At 29.7% G+C, this 18117-nt stretch overlaps 1 long non-coding RNA gene across 3 annotated transcripts; it reads left to right on the plus strand.

Annotated features, from left to right (window-relative positions):
- Positions 1-16522: 16522 nt before the first annotated feature.
- Positions 16523-17875, plus strand: LOC109176434. Of its 3 annotated transcripts, none has more exons than XR_002053379.1 (3): positions 16560-16682; positions 17416-17617; positions 17735-17774. It is a non-coding gene; the product is annotated as an uncharacterized LOC109176434 (long non-coding RNA). The 3 variants fall into 3 exon arrangements; XR_002053378.1 differs by lacking the exon at positions 17735-17774 and adding an exon at positions 17779-17875 and having other exon boundaries at positions 16563-16682; XR_002053377.1 differs by lacking the exon at positions 17735-17774 and having other exon boundaries at positions 16523-16682; positions 17416-17703.
- The last annotated feature ends 242 nt before the right edge of the window (positions 17876-18117 follow it).

Raw genomic sequence — 18117 nt, forward strand, 5'->3', positions numbered from 1 at the left:
CTTAGTCAGTTTGGAATCATTTTTCATTATCAATCAATTATTAATAATCATTTCCTATTTCAATTGTCCTAAATTTCATGCTATTTATATTCTCAGTCAATTATTCATTTTAATAAATATTAATTAATTAGTTAATTATTAATAACATTTTTTTTATATTTTCAGTAGCTTTACATTTTATAAAATATACTAGTTTTTTACGCGCATTGCGCGATTTGGATAATGACCAATGTTTTTTTTTTTTTTTTAAATAAGTACTTTAAAGTATATCAATGCAAAATTATATTGGAATTGTTCATGCATAAATAATTGAATGTTGAATTTGTGATTTAAATAGGTAATTCTAAGTTTACAAATGCAAGATAATATAGTCAAGATTAATTATAATTGTAATAAAATAATTGTATAGGTATGGTTGAAACCAAATACGTGACATAAGGGAGAGTAAATAAAAATTAGGGCATAAAATATTAAATATATACTAATATTGAAGAGTTAACTGCTAATTGTCAAACAAGGACATTATGAGGTAGTTTCCCACTTCAATTTGTTGTGTGATTTGAATACTCTTTTTGTCAATAAATCCACTAAGTAGTTAATATGATTAGCTTACTTATATTTTTTTATTTTTTAAAAACAATTATTATTATTATTATTATTATTAAATTATTATTAAATATATGTATACCCTTAGGTCATTTTACATGTTAATCTAAACAACTAATTTTTTCAAATATCTTTTTACCAACCGTTGATATAATTCGCTGGTTAAATCCGCTAACGCTAACCGCTAACTGCTGATTGTCAAACAAGGATATTGCGAGATAGTTCTCACATCAATTTGTTATTTTGAATACTCTCTTTGTCAACAAATCCCTCAAATAGTTAATATGATTGGCTTTATTAATTCTATATATTTTTTAATTTTTTCATGGTATTAATAAAATACTTGGTAAATAAATATATAGCATTACTTTGTATTATAACTTTGATATTTAATTTAAAAAAAGTGCAAAAAAAAAAAAATAATAGACAATGTAGTGAATATAATCAATTGATGAATTTGAATGTAAAGAATTTTTACATTGGAGAAAAATAAAGACAATATAACTAATAAAATTATTTATCTTAATTAATTTATTGATAATGAATAATTTTTTTTAATAAAGACATTGTAGGGACAATGAAACGAATATAATCAATTGGTGAATTTGAATGTAAATAATTTTTATATTAGAGAAAAATAAACACAATATAACTAATGAAATTATTACTCTTATTTAATTTGTTGATAATGAATAATTTTTTTGAATAAATATATTGTAAACACATAATTCTAAATTAAAGAAATACATATGTATTATTTGTTGTTGTGGCTACTAAATTATTTTTTTAATTATTTTAATTAATAAGAGTAAAATAGAGTATTAATTATGAAAATTGTTTAAAATAAATGGGAAAAAGTTAATTTTAACTACAAATGATAAACATAACAGATCAGATAAAATGAAATTGAAAATATAATAGTGTATATATACCGTGAAAATATAATTTTAAAATAGTAAAAATATGTAAAAGTATTTGATCAACATTTTTTTAAAGATAAGAAATTGTTATCTCATCTTATCTCACTGTTATGAGAGTCAAACGAGGAGTAGTCAAAATTAACATTATATTACGTCTTATTAGGCAAAATTTGTCTTTTCCGTGAAGTCTGATCTGAAGAATACCACATGGGAGATGGGTTATTACTATTACTTTCGAGTTTCGACTCTTATATAATTTATTGATAATGAATTTTTTTTTTTAATAAAGACATTGTAGGGACAATGAAACGAATATAATCAATTGGTGAATTTGAATGTAAATAATTTTTATATTAGAGAAAAATAAACATAATATAACTAATGAAATTATTACTCTTATTTAATTTGTTGATAATGAATAATTTTTTTAAATAAATATATTGTAGACACATAATTCTAAATTAAAGAAATACATATGTATTATTTGTTGTTGTGACTACTAAATTATTATTTTAATTAATAAGAGTAAAATAGAGTACTAATTATGCCAACTTTGATTGGGATGAGGTTCGAACCTAAAACCTTTCTTATTGAAATCAATGAGTAAGTTAACGGTGAACTAACAGAAATTAACGGAAAAGATAATATTTAACGAAAAAGTTAACGGATAATCATATTCATTAAGGATAAATTAGGAAATCTTAAGGAAAAATTAAAATCGGATCAATCTAAGCCATTCATTTGATTAAAAATTTTGACCGCCATTTTTTCTACCCATTATAGGCCTAACTCTCTTGGGCTCTTATTAGTATATATATACTAGTTTTTTACGCGCATTGCGCGATTGGGATAATGCCCAATGCTTTTTTTAAATAAGTACTTTAAAGTATATGAAGACAGGATTATATTGAAATTGTTCATACATAGATAATTGAAGGTTGAATTTGCGTATTTAAATAGGTAATTCTTCTCCCAAAGGTTGAGTCACCAACCCCAAGGGCCCCCCACACTCCGGCCCGACAGAGCATTGTGGGAAGTTGTAAATCACGGTGACTCAATGGTTCAACAGACAGGGTCAAATGCTGATACGCACAAGGAATCTACCCACTTTGGACATAATTCCCGCACTGCCGCCGCCGAGGTTCAAACCTTGGTCTCTTCTCCCAAATACTACCCACTAAACTATTGAGCTAAGCCTGTGCGGGTTAAATAGGTAATTCTAAGTTTACAAATGCAAGATAATATAGTCAAGATTGATTATAATTGTCAATAAAATAATTGTATAGGTATGGTTGAAACCAAATACGGGACATAAGGGAGAACAAATAAAAATTAGGGCATAAAATATTAAATATATACTAATATTGTTTGAGAAGATTCCGACATTAGGATTTGTGGTTAAGTTCTATTAAGACTTTAATATTAAAATTAGATTAATGGTGTAGTTATAATTCTATATTAGACTTTAATAATTAAATAAATTCGCTGGTCAAATCCCGCTAGTATAATCCGCTAACGCTAACCGCTAACTGCTGATTGTCAAACAAGGACATTGCGAGGTAGTTCTCACTTCAATTTGTTGTGTGATTTGAATACTCTCTTTGTCACAAAATCTCTCAAGTAGTTAATATGGTTGGCTTTATTAATTATATTTTTTTAATTTTTCATGGTATTAATAAAATACTTGGTAAATAAATATATAGCATTATTTTGTATTATAACTTTGATATTTAATTAGAAAAACAGTGCACAAAAAAGATAATAGATAATGTAGTGAATATAATCAATTGATGAATTTGAATGTAAAAACTTTACATTTGAGAAAAATAAAGACAATATAACTAATGAAAATATTTCTTTTAATTAATTTATTGATAATTAATAATTTTTTTTTCATTGAATAAAGACATTGTAAGGATAATGTAGCGAATATAATCAATTAATAAATTTGAATATAAAGAATTTTTATATTGAAGAAAAATAAAGACAATATAACTAATAAAATTATTTCTCTTATTTAATTTATTGATAATGAATATTTTTTTTTGAATAAAGGTATTGTGGACACATAATTATAAATTAAAGAAATGCATATGTATTATTTTTTGTTGTAACTACTAAATTATTATTTATATATAATTTAATAAGAGTAAAATAAAGTACTAATTATGCCAACTTTGATTGGGATGAGGTTTGAACCTAAGACATTTTTCTATTGAAATCAATGAGTAAGTTAACGGTGAACTAACGGTAATTCTTAAAATTTTAACGGAATTAGTAACGATGTGTGGGTATTTTAGGAAATTTTAGTGTAAAATTTAAATCTGATCAATCTTTCAATCAATCTGAGCCATTCATTTGATTAAAATCTGTGACCGCCATTTTTTCTACCCATTATAGGCCTACCTCTCTTGGGCTCTTATTAGTATAGTAGATATATAGTAGATAACCGAGATTAATATTCTTTCCATCTTGGCTAAACCTTATAATTACACAATCCTTATATTCTTAGTATAAAATAACATTTGGCGTAAAAATTATTAATTTCCATTTCGATTAATATTCTTTCCATTTCGGAACCTTATATTTCCATCTCGTATTACAAAACCTTTTCCCTCTTTAATTACACAATTTTCTTTATAAATTGTGGATACTAAATGATTCTATTCCATTTTTCATTTTTAAATGTATATCTTTACCTAACTATACTTCCAGTAACATATATATACACATTTTTTTATATATATTTTCAGTAACTCTACATTTTATAAAATATATAACCGAGATTAATATTTTTTTCATGTACTGAGTCAGTTTGGAAGCATTTTTCATTATCAATCAATTACTAATAGTCATTTTCTATTTTAATTGGCCTAAATTCCATACCATTTTTATTCTCAGTCAATTATTTATTTCCATTTCGGCTAAGCATTGAATTGTAAACTTCATTTTACATTTTTAATTTTAATACATTTTATAGCTATAATTTTTATATTTTCAGTAACTGTAATAGATCTGTTAAATTTTTAGTATTTCATGTATTGAATTTTATATTTTATGTATCCAAATTGTTTACAATCAAACACATGAATTAAGACAATTTTTTTTTTTTTTTTTTGGTTTCGCATCCTTTGTCTTCTTAGAGCTTTGTATGGATGAAAATTCATCTAACAGACTTCTTTTACAACGCCACTTCCTATTTCAGTGAATCCTTTGGCAGAATCTTAGTGACAAATTGCGCTTACCACTTCGTCGTCAAAAACAAACTCCTATTACAATAACAATAACAATAACAATAAAAATAAAATTGTTAGTTTTATTATTCTAACTACTATCAATTATCTTAACCCAAATAATTGTTATCAATAGTACATGATCAACTTCCGGTTGAGATAACAAATATCTTGTTGTTCATTCTCTGGTGCATCCAGAAGCTGAGGACAGTGAGTATCAACTAAAACACAATTGTTAACAATCTTCACAACTGCAAACACATTATAAAGATTATCAAATTGGCTCTTTCGGACAGATGACTGTACAAATAACTTTCTTTTAAATTTAAAACCACAAATTAGAATCTTAAAAAAATAGAGATTTCAAGGCAGTAGATTAGAATAAAAGAAAGATTATGAAAAATAGATATGCAAAAAATATTATCGTCAAACACACTAACAAAAATAATAATACAGTATGAAAAATCGACAGGCTTACCCCCTTATCGTGAAATACACATTCCTTAATTTGCATTTGATATTGTTGCTTCCCTTCATAACTGCAAACGCATTATGAATATTATAAAATTGGCTATTTCAGACAAATGTCCGTACAAATAACTTCCCTGTAAATTTAAAATAAAATATTAGAATCTTAAAAAAAAATAGAGATTTCTTAAAAAAAATAGAGATTTCAAGGCAGTAGATTATAATAAAAGAACGATTACGGAAAATAGATATGCAAAAAACATTATCATCAAACACACTAACAAAAATAATAATACAGTATGAAAAATCGACAGGCTTACCTGCTTGTTGTGAAATACACATTCATTGCATTTGATACTGTTGCTTTCCTTAATAGCTGCAAACGCATTATGAAGATTATCAAATTGGCTCTTTCGGACAGATGTCTGTACAAATAACTTCCTTGTAAATTTAAAACCAAAAATTAGAATCTTAAAAAATAGAGATTTCAAGGCAGTAGATTAGAATAAAAGAACGATTATGGAAAATAGATATGCAAAAAACATTATCATCAAACACACTAACAAAAATAATAATACAATATGAAAAAGCGACATGCTTATCTCCTTGTCGTGAAATACACATTCATTGCATTTGATATTGTTGCTTCCCTTCATAACTGCAAACGCATTATGAAGATTATCAAATTGGCTCTTTCGGACGGATGTCCGTACAAATAACTTCCTTGTAAATTTAAAAACAAAAAATTAGAATCTTAAAAAATAGAGATTTCAAGGCAGTAGATTAGAATAAAAGAACGATTATGAAAAATTGGTATGCAAAAAAAAAAAAAAAAAAAAAAAAAAAGAACATTATCATCAAACACACTAACAAAATTAACAATACAGTATGAAAAATCGACAGGCTTACCTCCTTGTCGTGAAATACATATTCCTTGCATTTGATACTGTCACTTCCCTTCCATTTGGCACTTCATACATTCGCACGCACCTTAATGTTATTATTGGTGTAAATATATAATAACCGTGTGAGTGTAATATTAGCATAATAATATTACCGTAAATAATTAGTGTATATTTTGACCGTAATTTTAATTAGTCTACCATAATTAAAATTTATAATTTTACCGCAATATTCGTGTACTGCATATATATATATATATATATATATATATATATATATATATATATATATATATATATATATATATATATATATATATAGTCTCTTGCACTCAATAATATCGATGCCCGAACACACTTAAGTCGTTCCTCCTTACCATTCTCATGCTATACTCTATTACACGTTTTCAATCCAACACATAAAAAACGTGTCATATATTAATCGAGTTAATACCCAAAATGACCCTCAACTATAGTGATTTTTCCCAATTTCGTCCTAAATGACTTTGGCGACCCAATATAGTCCCAGACTTTTGTGTTTTGCTCAATTTAGTCCTCCGTTTGTTATTCCGTCAAATTGGTGTTAAATAAAGGGACACTTCAATAATATCACTATTGACTTCTCTTTACTTTCAAAATGCGAAGTGAGAAATCCATCTTTCTTGAACGAATTACACCCAGAATTACTCCCAGACCAACGAATCAAATTTTATATTCGCAGGTTTAGGAGTGATTCTGGGATTAATTTGTAAAAAAAACAGAGATTTCGCACTTCACATGTCTATGAGTAAAGAGATGACAATATTAAAATTACTGAATTGTTTATTTAGTTAACAACAAATAGACGAAATAACAAATGGGGGACTAAATTGAGCAAAAACACAAAAATCTGGGACTAAATTGAGTAAAAATACAAAACTCTGGGACTATATTAAGTCACCAAAGTCGTTTAGGACAAAATTGAGAAAAACCACTATATTCGAGGATAATTTTGGGTATTAACTCTATATTAATCACACTCCATAACATTAAAACGCATGCATTTGGCTAAGAGCTTTTCATATTTTTTTAATAAATATTGTAACGCAAACCATCGTTTAGACAATGCACACATCAAACACATCCAACATGAAGTAAAGCACACTACACCATTATTTTGCTAGATTTTGTTTTCAGTACGTGCGATATTAACAAAACAAAAACATCACTGCGTTTGTGGGCATCTTCGACTATTATGCCCAGTCGCCAATCCACAGGTTTTGCACGTTCGCTTTTTCTTAACTTGCTCCATCATCGCCACCTCCTTCGCTGATTTCATTCACTTGCCAAATCCCTTGTTATTGGCCATTGTAGGTGGGTGCACTACGATTGTCTCTGGTGCTAGCACACCACAATATGATTCCACAACTGCACGTTTTACAATTACTGGGCTCCCTTCTTCTTCTTCCTTGCACATTTCTCCTTCAAACTCTTCTATCACATCAGTCAGTTGTCGTAGTTTCTCGCCCCTCCCTTGAGCCATGGCTAAACATCTATAAAATGCATTTATAAGTTTTGTTTCATCTTTCCTATTCACTTTCATGAAAGGTTTGTCGCTGTCCTCGCACAAACTGTGTGTGTGTTTGTCTTCGAAAGCCTTTACTTCATATCTCCCCGCACTCCCCATCTTGAATACGATCTTAGCCCGACACCCAACTCTGTTAGTTGTACGTCGCCGCTTTTGTGATTTTGTTCCTTCAATATTATATGTCCCTGTACCCGATGTTTCCTTAAAACCTTCGCGGGAGCACACCAACTGTTTTTTCAATATAGTACCGTATTTGTTCTTTTTATCAGAACTGCGCCGCACATCAAATCCAGCATTTGCAGCGTACTTTATATAAAACTCAATTCCGGCGTCTAATGTCTCAAATACTTGTCCTTCAAATGGTTTGAGACATGGATCACATTCCGGTATCCAATACATCATGCTACCCGAGGAGAAATCCATAACACAATCCCTCCCATCATCGTTCTTTTCAACGGGGCCTGCACCGCACACACCAATATAAATATTCCATAAAATGTAATAAATAATAGAATACTTCATTCCATAAAGTAAACACAAACATTCTGTTACATCCTTTTAAAATAGTATACATTACATAAAATAAACACAAACATTCCGCTACATCCTTTTAAAATAGTATACATTATTTTTTGACTTCACGCACACTGTTCCACACGCTGCACACACCTTAACATGTACACGCACCCACCAGCGCCCTAATTAAAAAAACAAAAAAAAAAAAAAAAACAAAAACAAAAAAACCCGCCCATATCAACACATCCGAATAATACCCTTTCCGTCTATTTCATTCAAAACTAACTAACAATTTCATTCCACACACACCCCTATTAATAAATCTATGTACCAAAATGAATTAACGAAAGTTGCAAACCGCTTTACCCTACAATTTGCACTCACCATACCACGGTAATGCACACACTTCAAATGTTATAAAACACACAACAACAGATAAAACATCTATTTTCACCTCCCATGCCAATCTCGAACCTAGTATCATGCACACGCTGAAATACATGTACAAACACACCACTCTAACTATTCAAATATGTTTGACCAAAAGTTAATGGAATACCTCTCTTGCCTTCTTTTTCATTTTAAAAAAAAAACAACAACGTAAAAAAACAATACATTATGCACACATCTAATAATAATTTTCTACAAGAAAACCGTTGGGGCAAAACAAAAATTTCTCCTGCCTTATCCCAACACGTTGCACACACTTTCCCTCGTAAACGCACACACCAGCGTGTATAAAAAAATACGTTGCATAGCAAAACAACCAAATAATACCCATACCGTCTAATTCATTCAAAATGAAAAAACAATATCATTCCACGCACACCCCTAATAATAATTTTGGATACAACATTAAGGACAATAAAATACCAAAACCCCTTAATCTACAAACTACACATGCCAATTTAAACACACACACCAATAGTATACCCATTACCCAACTGTATAAGCATTCTTCTTTTTAATTAAAATCAGAAACAAGAACCCCTGATTCCTTCGTGTTAGCGTTTCATATAAATAGCTCACAACACATCAACAAAATCCATATACAAATGCGTTAAATGCTAATATGCACACGCCGCAGATCCAAAATGCACAGATCGACATAAAATATAACTAAAAATCAAAACACCAGCACATACCCGTGTTATTACTCGTCATCCACAACCTCTGGACTGTTCCTGCGCTTCACCAGACTGTTTTCACGGTTTGAATACTACAGCTACTAACAAGAATGGATTACTACTTATTTTCATTAATTATGTGGTCTATTATTATGTCAAAGATTCCAATCTAATTCTAACCAAAATTAACACATTAATATAATTAGTTTTTAACCCTTCAGATTAAAATATGGCCTTATTTACACTATATTTCTCATTCAATCTCATCTTTCATTACAAATGTATTAATGGATGGGATGCGGTCTCATTATCTCATTTAATATGGGGTCTCATGGAATCTGCACTATATATATAGCAATATTCCGTGTACTACACATATATACATACCATAATTAATTATTACATTGTCTACCATAATTAAAATTTATTATTAATATTAATTACTTTGACCAATAAAATTTTATTTTGTGTAGTGCATATAGATATATATACCATAATTAAACTACCATAATTAAAATTTATTATTAATATTACTTTGACCAATTAAAATTATTAATTTGACCAATAAGTTTTGGGGGGGGGGGGGGGGGGGGAGGAAATTTGGCTGAGAGATTTTACTTTTAATTATATATAGATATAGATATATAGATATAGATTTTATCATAAATTAAGATCAAAATTCATAATAGTTCTGGTGTGAGATAATCCCACGTGAAATGGAATAGATACTTTTTGACTAAAATGTAATATTTTTGTTTATAAACCAATAAAAAGTATTACATGTTTCAAGTAAAACGATCTTACACAAGACTTATTCACATAATTAAAAGTAATTAGCAGGTTGTATCAATTTTCACAAAACTGATTTTAGATGAAGTATATATTATTTGTTTTGGGTGACGAGAGAAACTCACAATCACTATTGAAAAATATATATTAGGTAAACTCCGCTCATGCATAATAACATGTAAATCACACAAGTAAATTGAAAAACTCTTGTATAATGAATTCAACCAATAGGGTGTTTACACAAATCAAAATATTGTAATAAATTCAAAAGTGATATGATGATCACGAAAAGCTCATAAGGTAGTGAACAGAAACTCCATAAAACAAAGAATAATGAAGACTTAGCTTGGAGGCTTTCTACCTCTAGACCAGTGCAATAATGGTCTTCAGAGCTTGGACCGTCTACACAATAATGATTGTAAAACTTGGGCAATTTATTTTAAATTGATTCAAAATCATTCTCCATAATCTAGTTAATAATAATAATAATAATAATAATAATAATAATAATAATAATAATTTTATTATTATTGACAAAATTGCAAATAATAAGAGTAGCAATAAATAGTCATAATAATAGTATCACATTAAATGTGAAAAAACAATGGTTAAAATTGCTAACTTTTATAAAATATTTTTGAATATAATTTTAAAAACATAATAAAATTTAAACTTTGAAAAATATTAATGTCAAGAAAATAATAGTGTCCATGACATTTTCTTAATTGGAACATTGCCGCATAAAATTATTTAGAAACAGTTCAAGATTCATAATTGAATACCATAACGATATTAGTGTCATCATTAATTAATTATCAATAGTAATAAGTAACATTATAATCACCATTAATATTAGTAATAACGACAAACCAAAGTATGGTAATGCACCTTTTAATGTTTTCAATTTTCTAAAGATAAAATATGTGACTAGTCCAAATTAGCGGTTAACTGTAACTGTAGCACTAATTATCAATAATAACAATAAAAGATATTAATGACTTGCCTTAATGATGCAAACCGCATCTCCCCATCTTCACCGTCGGTGTCAGTAACCCCGATGCAACGTTCAATGGTACGTTAAAGATTTATTGGTAGGACTTAATTACTAATATTAATAGTCATGTAAATGAAGTGGATGGGTAATTATACCAATGTACCAAATATAACATATTACCAAGAAATAATTATTATTATGAAAGGTAATAAATGAGATTAGTCCCAAAACTTAATAACAGTAATTAACAATGACAATTAGCTTAATAATCACAATTTAACTACAATAAAGACAAAACTGTAATTAAGAAATGTCAAATACTAATCACAATTTACCACACAATAATTAATCATAACTATTACGATACTTAGGGAGACTAAAGTTAAGGTAATGACCAAATTACCATTATACAAACAATATATCACTTAATATACAATCCCTGTTCTTTTATTTTCTTTTCTTTCTTAATATACAATCTAAGGAATGTTAGGTGCCTTGCCTTAGCCTAACATGACTTGTAATCACTGATAGGAATTAGAAGTCAAAGAGAAAGAATGATGATCAAATTAAAGTATTAAACGAGGTCAATCTTAGGATTGCATCTTGTGAATTCATCCATTATTTTTTTATTTAATAATTTTTTTATTTAGGATTTTTAAGGATTTTTGAATTCATTCAATCATAGGATTTTTTTATTTATAATTTCTATACCATAGATTCATAATTATTGAACTCTATATTCACAATTACAAAATTCTATGTTCATATTCCCAATTGTTGAACTCTGTATTCACAAATCACTGAACTATATGTTCATAATTTGATAACTATACAGTTTAGAAATTATGAATCTATGGTATAGAAATTATGAATCTATAATATAGAAATTATAAATCTATAGTATAGAAATTATAAATCTATAGTATAGAAATTATGAATCTACAGTTTAGAAATTGTGAATCTACAATATAGAAATTATGAATCTATAGTATAGAAATTATGGATCTATAGTATAGAAATTATGGATCCAATTCCGTGTGCACTTTGCATGATACACACAGTTGCACAGCATAACGCTTCCATTTTTTGGTATGCATCCTATGTGACTCCCTGTATATTTTCTGTAGATTGCAACCTTTATTTTTATGCCATTTTTGTTCATATTTGGGAAGATATTGGACTTCTAAGTGAAGGGGTAGTTTTTACAGCTTATCTCTTTTTTATTTTTTTTAAAGAGATACGACGTCGATTTTTATAAAAAAAAAACCGACGTCGTAGTTTTTTTTTTTTTTTTTTTAAAAAGACCTACAACCGACGTTTTTATGTCCATTTTTTTTTAAAAAATAAGCTACGGCGTCGATTTTTCATAAAAACCACCGACGTCATATATGTTAATTTTAAAATTTAAAGACAATAGATGACGTCGGTTTTTTACAACGTCGAAGAAAATCGACGTTAAAAGTGCCAAAAAACTGACGTTAAAAGCTTTATTTGTGGTAGTGCAACAATATTGCTTTTGCTATAAAATTAAAAACTAAATATTATTATATTGCCCTGAAAACTATTGATAGATTAAAAACTTAATCAACTTAAGCAATAGTTATAATACTTAATGACCAAATTAAAATAACAATTGTAATTCTTAAATCTTTAATGGCTCATAAACAGGCCCAAGACAATAATTCTAGCAAAGAACAAGACCACTTCAGTATGTAGAAATACAGTCTGAGAGCAAGAAACATTACCTCCTCCTCCGCCTACCCCAGCATCAGAGAGCAATAACCGTTATAAACAAATAAACTGGAAACAATATATTATAAATAAATAAAATAAAATGCTGTTTCAAAAAAAAAAAGTAAATAAAAATAAATTATACGCTGATGACTTAACAATTTTGCGACCGGCAACCTTGGAGACCTGCGGGCTGCGATGGAGACAAGTTGGCGGCGACCGATGCTGTACGAAGAACACCTGCCAACGACGGAGACAGTGAAGGAATTTTGCTAAGGATGTGGGAGAGTAGAATGTAAATTTGAGTAAGTGTTGATGAGAATACAAAATTTTTAGGGGACCGTTTTACTAACTAGAAAATTTCTTCAGTTTTTTGGAAAATTAGAAAATTAGAGACTATAAATTTTTACTAGCACATTTTTCCATTTTGAAAACATGAAATAATTTTCCAATTTTATAGAAAACTCGAAAACTATTAAAAATTGTTTTCTAAATGAAAAATATAATCATCTATCATCTATTTGATTATATGTCACTATAATCATATTCTCACCATTATCTACTTACATATTTATTCACTACTATGATTACATTCATTATCATATTCTTTTACTTATCATCATCTTCTATCTTTTCTACTTGCATTACATATTTAAACATAACTTATTTGCTTATGCTTAAACTTATGCATTATTCATATTATCAAAATTAAAAATTGAAACCTATGCCAAGTTTTATATTTTGATTGAACTCAATTGGTTATTGGTTCGGATATTTTTAGTTATGTTATATCGTAATGCAAGTTTGGTCTGGATATCGGATATTGAAATTTCACATATATTACTATATTAGAATTCAAATTTCAAAGTAAAAAATATATATTTATATACATGTCATTCAAATGAATATATCTAAAAATTACTCGAAATTAAACTTGTATTTATTTTATAACGTTAATTAAAAAAATTGAAAAAATAAGTGTTAGTAACCAAGTTTTCTAAACAAATAAAACAGAGAATGAAAACTACAAAATTAGAAAACAGAAAATAGTTTCCGTGGTATATAAGACGCGTGCAACTTTTCACTTAATTGAAAAAAAAAAAAAAAAGCAACGTTCTTTTGCGTGGTATACTAATACTAGTTACCACACGCGTATTGCGCGAATAGTCTAATGCCTAATGTGTGTTTTTAAATTAGTGTTTTAGAATTTATCAAAGTATCATTCGGTATCCTAACGTATATCAATGTAAGATTATCATAAGTAAATTTTTCAATAATGCATAACTATGACCTGTGGCAGAAATGTTGGATTAACTAGTGCAATAATAGTTTTAGAGGAAAGCACCCTCACTGGATAGTACCCAAGCATAGTTTTTGCAACACAAAATCCTATTAATTGGCGTTATCTATGCTTCCCCTTGTTGCTATTTCCGCCAGAAATGAATTATTGATTTGATATAGTCTCCTAGTGTGCTTCACTGCAATTTTAGTGTCTTGTCGCAGCACACCTTCAAAAACAGAATCAAATCCTTCTTCCCTAAAAAGACAATGATAATAGGCATGGTTTATCATCTGTGTTGAATATATACTGTAAATTAGGTGTACCGTTTCATCAATGCCCAATGCGTGATTATAATTAATTGACCAAAGCTCATGTTAAATGTTATATTGTATTTTTAATAAACTTTAACATATTCATAGTATATTATGTTTAATAATAATGTCAATTTCGATTGGGATGTGTTTGAACCTAAAACCTTCCTTATGTGGTATTCCGTTAAGAATAATAAATAGTTAACGAAATATTCTGTTACTAAAGTTGACACTGACAAAATGCAGGGGTATTTAGGAAAAGTAATTGACATAATAGGGGTAAAGTAAAAAAAAAAAATCAAAATAATATGAATCATTCATTTCAACAAACAATTACACCAACATTTTTTTAAATTTTCGTTAGGGAACTAAATTTATTGGCTTTTATTAGATTTGTAGATACAGGACGCAAATACTTACTAATTTTTTAACAAAAAAAAAAAAAAGAAGAAAAAGACTATATGCGTCTATTGTGGGGTTAAAAATAAAAAAAAAATAATTTAATGATGATAATTTTAATTACAAAATTGTCATGCATCACTTTACGCGTCTAAATTCGTCACAACAGACGTAAAGTGTTCAATATTTATAGTTATTTATGTGCTATTGGAAGGACTACATTTGGAAGGTCTCTCTCGCAGAGAAAACTAATATTGATAAGGAATAAAGTATTTGTTATTTATAAAGGAAATTGTAATATTTTGAAGCAAAATGTAATTTAATACTTTTACATTTAACCTAAAAGTATTAAATTTTTCATTAAAAAGTATTACATTTTTCCTTATAAGTAATGTTGACAAGTGCTTGTTAATTATAAAGGAAAATGTAATACTTTTAAATTAAGATGTAAAAGTATTACATACATGCACTTTCTTATATAAGAAATAAATATTTTATTCCTGATTAGTATTATATTTTCCAGTCTAAATATTAGTATCCGACATATTTCATCGACAAAGATTTGAAAAACAATTTCACACAAATTTGCCTTTTTTTTTTAACGCAAAAACGAAATCTTCCATTACTGATTAGAATTGAATAAGTGCGTAATACAATCAGGTAGGACACTAGTCCAAACCCCTGAGACAGGCCTAGAAACGGTCGCCCGAGCAAGCTCATGAGCCACACGATTCGCTGACCTCTTGATATGGGATACACTTACATTCCCAATATCTCTAGCAATCGACTTACATTGCTTCACAACTAAACCAACATAAGAAAAATCAGAAAAACACGAATTGAAGGCAGTACAAAATTTTAAACAGTCTTATTCTAAAATAATATTACTATAAACTTGCGTCTTAATCCAAGCCAAGGCCTCCTTGACCCCTAGAACCTCTGCCATAAACGGATCCTCCTCTCCGGCCAACTGTTCACATTTTGCTGCAACAAAAGCTCTCTCGTGATCTCGTAACACAACGCCAAATCCAACACCATTCCTTGAAACTATAGCATCCACATTACACTTGAGAACATTTCTTGGTGGTGGACTCCAATCGGTCAGAGTAGTACCAGTTCCTAGAGTATGGTTTCTGCCAGCGTAGACCTCCTTCTAGTCGGCTTGCAAATTGCTCAGTTGTTCACACGCCCAGTCGCTGGATGGGGTTTTGCTTCGCCACACCACGTCATTGCGGGCTACCCAAATAACCCAGAAAACAGCAGCTAAATTCGTCGCATTGTCCCCATTTGACAAGTCGAACCAGTCTGCCATGAATCTTGACAACTCACATCCCCGGCGCACGTCCACATGGCCCCATAATTTTTGTGCAATAAATTTGCCTTTTAAAAGTTGGTTGTGAAGATTTTATTTTATTTTTTTTTAAAAAGGTTTTTAAAAATTGTTATGAAATTTTATTTTTTTTAAAAAAAGAGGTTAAACCCTCTCAACGCCTCAACGGATTAATTTATCCGCTGAGGATTAATTTATCCGTTGAGGGAGTGGGTGTGTTCAAAATTTTATTCTCTCCCTTAATCAGCGCATGGTATCACCGCCTCAATACCTTAGATGGCTATGATTTAAAAAACATAAGACCGTTGAAGCCCTATTCCACAGCTTTAAAGGGGGCGCCATCTAAACTCTTCTAATAATCGGGCTTGTTCCTTTGTTTCTAGAAATTGAGAAAGATCTCAGAGAGAGTTGGAAGAGGAGGACGAGGAAGGACTGCGAGATACCCAGAAAGACGCATATCAGAAAGAATGGCTTCAAGACCCGTGGTTCAACAGCAAAATAGAGGAGGTAATCATATATCTGATTTCGAAGATTTTATTACTACTATGATTCTTTAATCTCGTTCGATTGATGGTCGATAAAGGTTATTTGGGTGTCTTGATTTTCTTGCTTTTCCGATTTTTGGACTCTATCCAGGGCTGGGGAGTTGTGTTCTTGACTGCTCATGAACTGTTTGATTTATTTCATACTGGTCTCTTGATTGGGTTTTTTCAATCTTTCTTTTCATGAGTTACTAATGTGTTTCTGAGTTGATGTATGAAAACTAAGATTGATAGAAGTTAAATTTTATGTAAATTTATTTGATTTGGAGTAATTAAGATAAAATTCATAAGAGACTCTTGTCCTTATAGATATAAAATTCTGTGTTAAAAAGCCTTTTCTTTGGGTGTTTGCTACCTAATGGAATGCGTTTCTTTCAATTTTTCTGATTTGATGTATGAAATCAAGGAGTGTTAAAAGCCAATTAGTCTGTAAATTTATTTGATTATAGATCAGAACAGAAATATTCTTTGTTAAAAAGTAAGATTTTTGGGGTGTTTGTTAATGTCTAATGGAATGCATTTCTTTTGATTTTTGTCTTCATGATTTACTAAAGTGTTTATGATTTGATGTATGAAAAAGAGTCTTTCAATTTATTTGATGGAGTAATCAAGATGAAATTTTATAAGAGACATTTGTCTTTGTAGATCAGAAATATTAATTTTTGGGTGTTTTCTTGCCTAATGTAAATGAATTGCAGATTTGCAGTTGAGGGAATAAAGCAAAAGAACATGGCGGCAGAGGGAATGAACCGCCGGATACTTGGGGATATTGGCAATATGGTTACCGTTTGAGGGGTTGAAGGCAAGCAGCAGCTTCCTCAGGTGACTCGCCCCCTCACAAGGGGTTTTTGTGCACATCTACTGGCTAATGCGCAAGCTGCAGTTGCTGACAAGAACAAGGTTGGTGGCTATAATTTCTCTATTCAATAGTGTTAAATGATGCTTAGGACCCATTATTAATTATTGTATGCCATGCCCCCCACCCCATCATCATGCTTTGTTGCTGTAAATCGGAAGTTCTAAAGAACTTGTTCTCTGCCTTATCTCTTGATTTGCTGCAGAAATGTATGATGCTGTGAATGTGGATGGAGTTGCTGCTGCAAATGGAGGTTCCTAGAAAGCCTCCTTCTTAGGAGAGAGCTACTGTGAAGCCAATCAAGCCAGCAGAGACTCCAGCACCCTCAATAAATAGACAGAGTTCTTGGAATCAACCTTCAGATCAGAGGCAAATGCAAGCTAAGAGTTCCCAGCCTCCTATTAGGAAGCTTGCCTTGATTGGCCAAAACTCAATGGATCCAAAATTGGGAGCAAAAAAGCTTCCTTCAAAGAAGCAACCTGTCGTAACTGCCCAATACCATGATACATCAGTTGAGTGTCTTTTGCGTGAGGTGACGAATGAG

This window comes from Ipomoea nil, unplaced genomic scaffold (assembly GCF_001879475.1).
Source record: "Ipomoea nil cultivar Tokyo-kokei standard unplaced genomic scaffold, Asagao_1.1 scaffold0706, whole genome shotgun sequence".
Taxonomy (NCBI): domain Eukaryota; kingdom Viridiplantae; phylum Streptophyta; class Magnoliopsida; order Solanales; family Convolvulaceae; genus Ipomoea; species Ipomoea nil.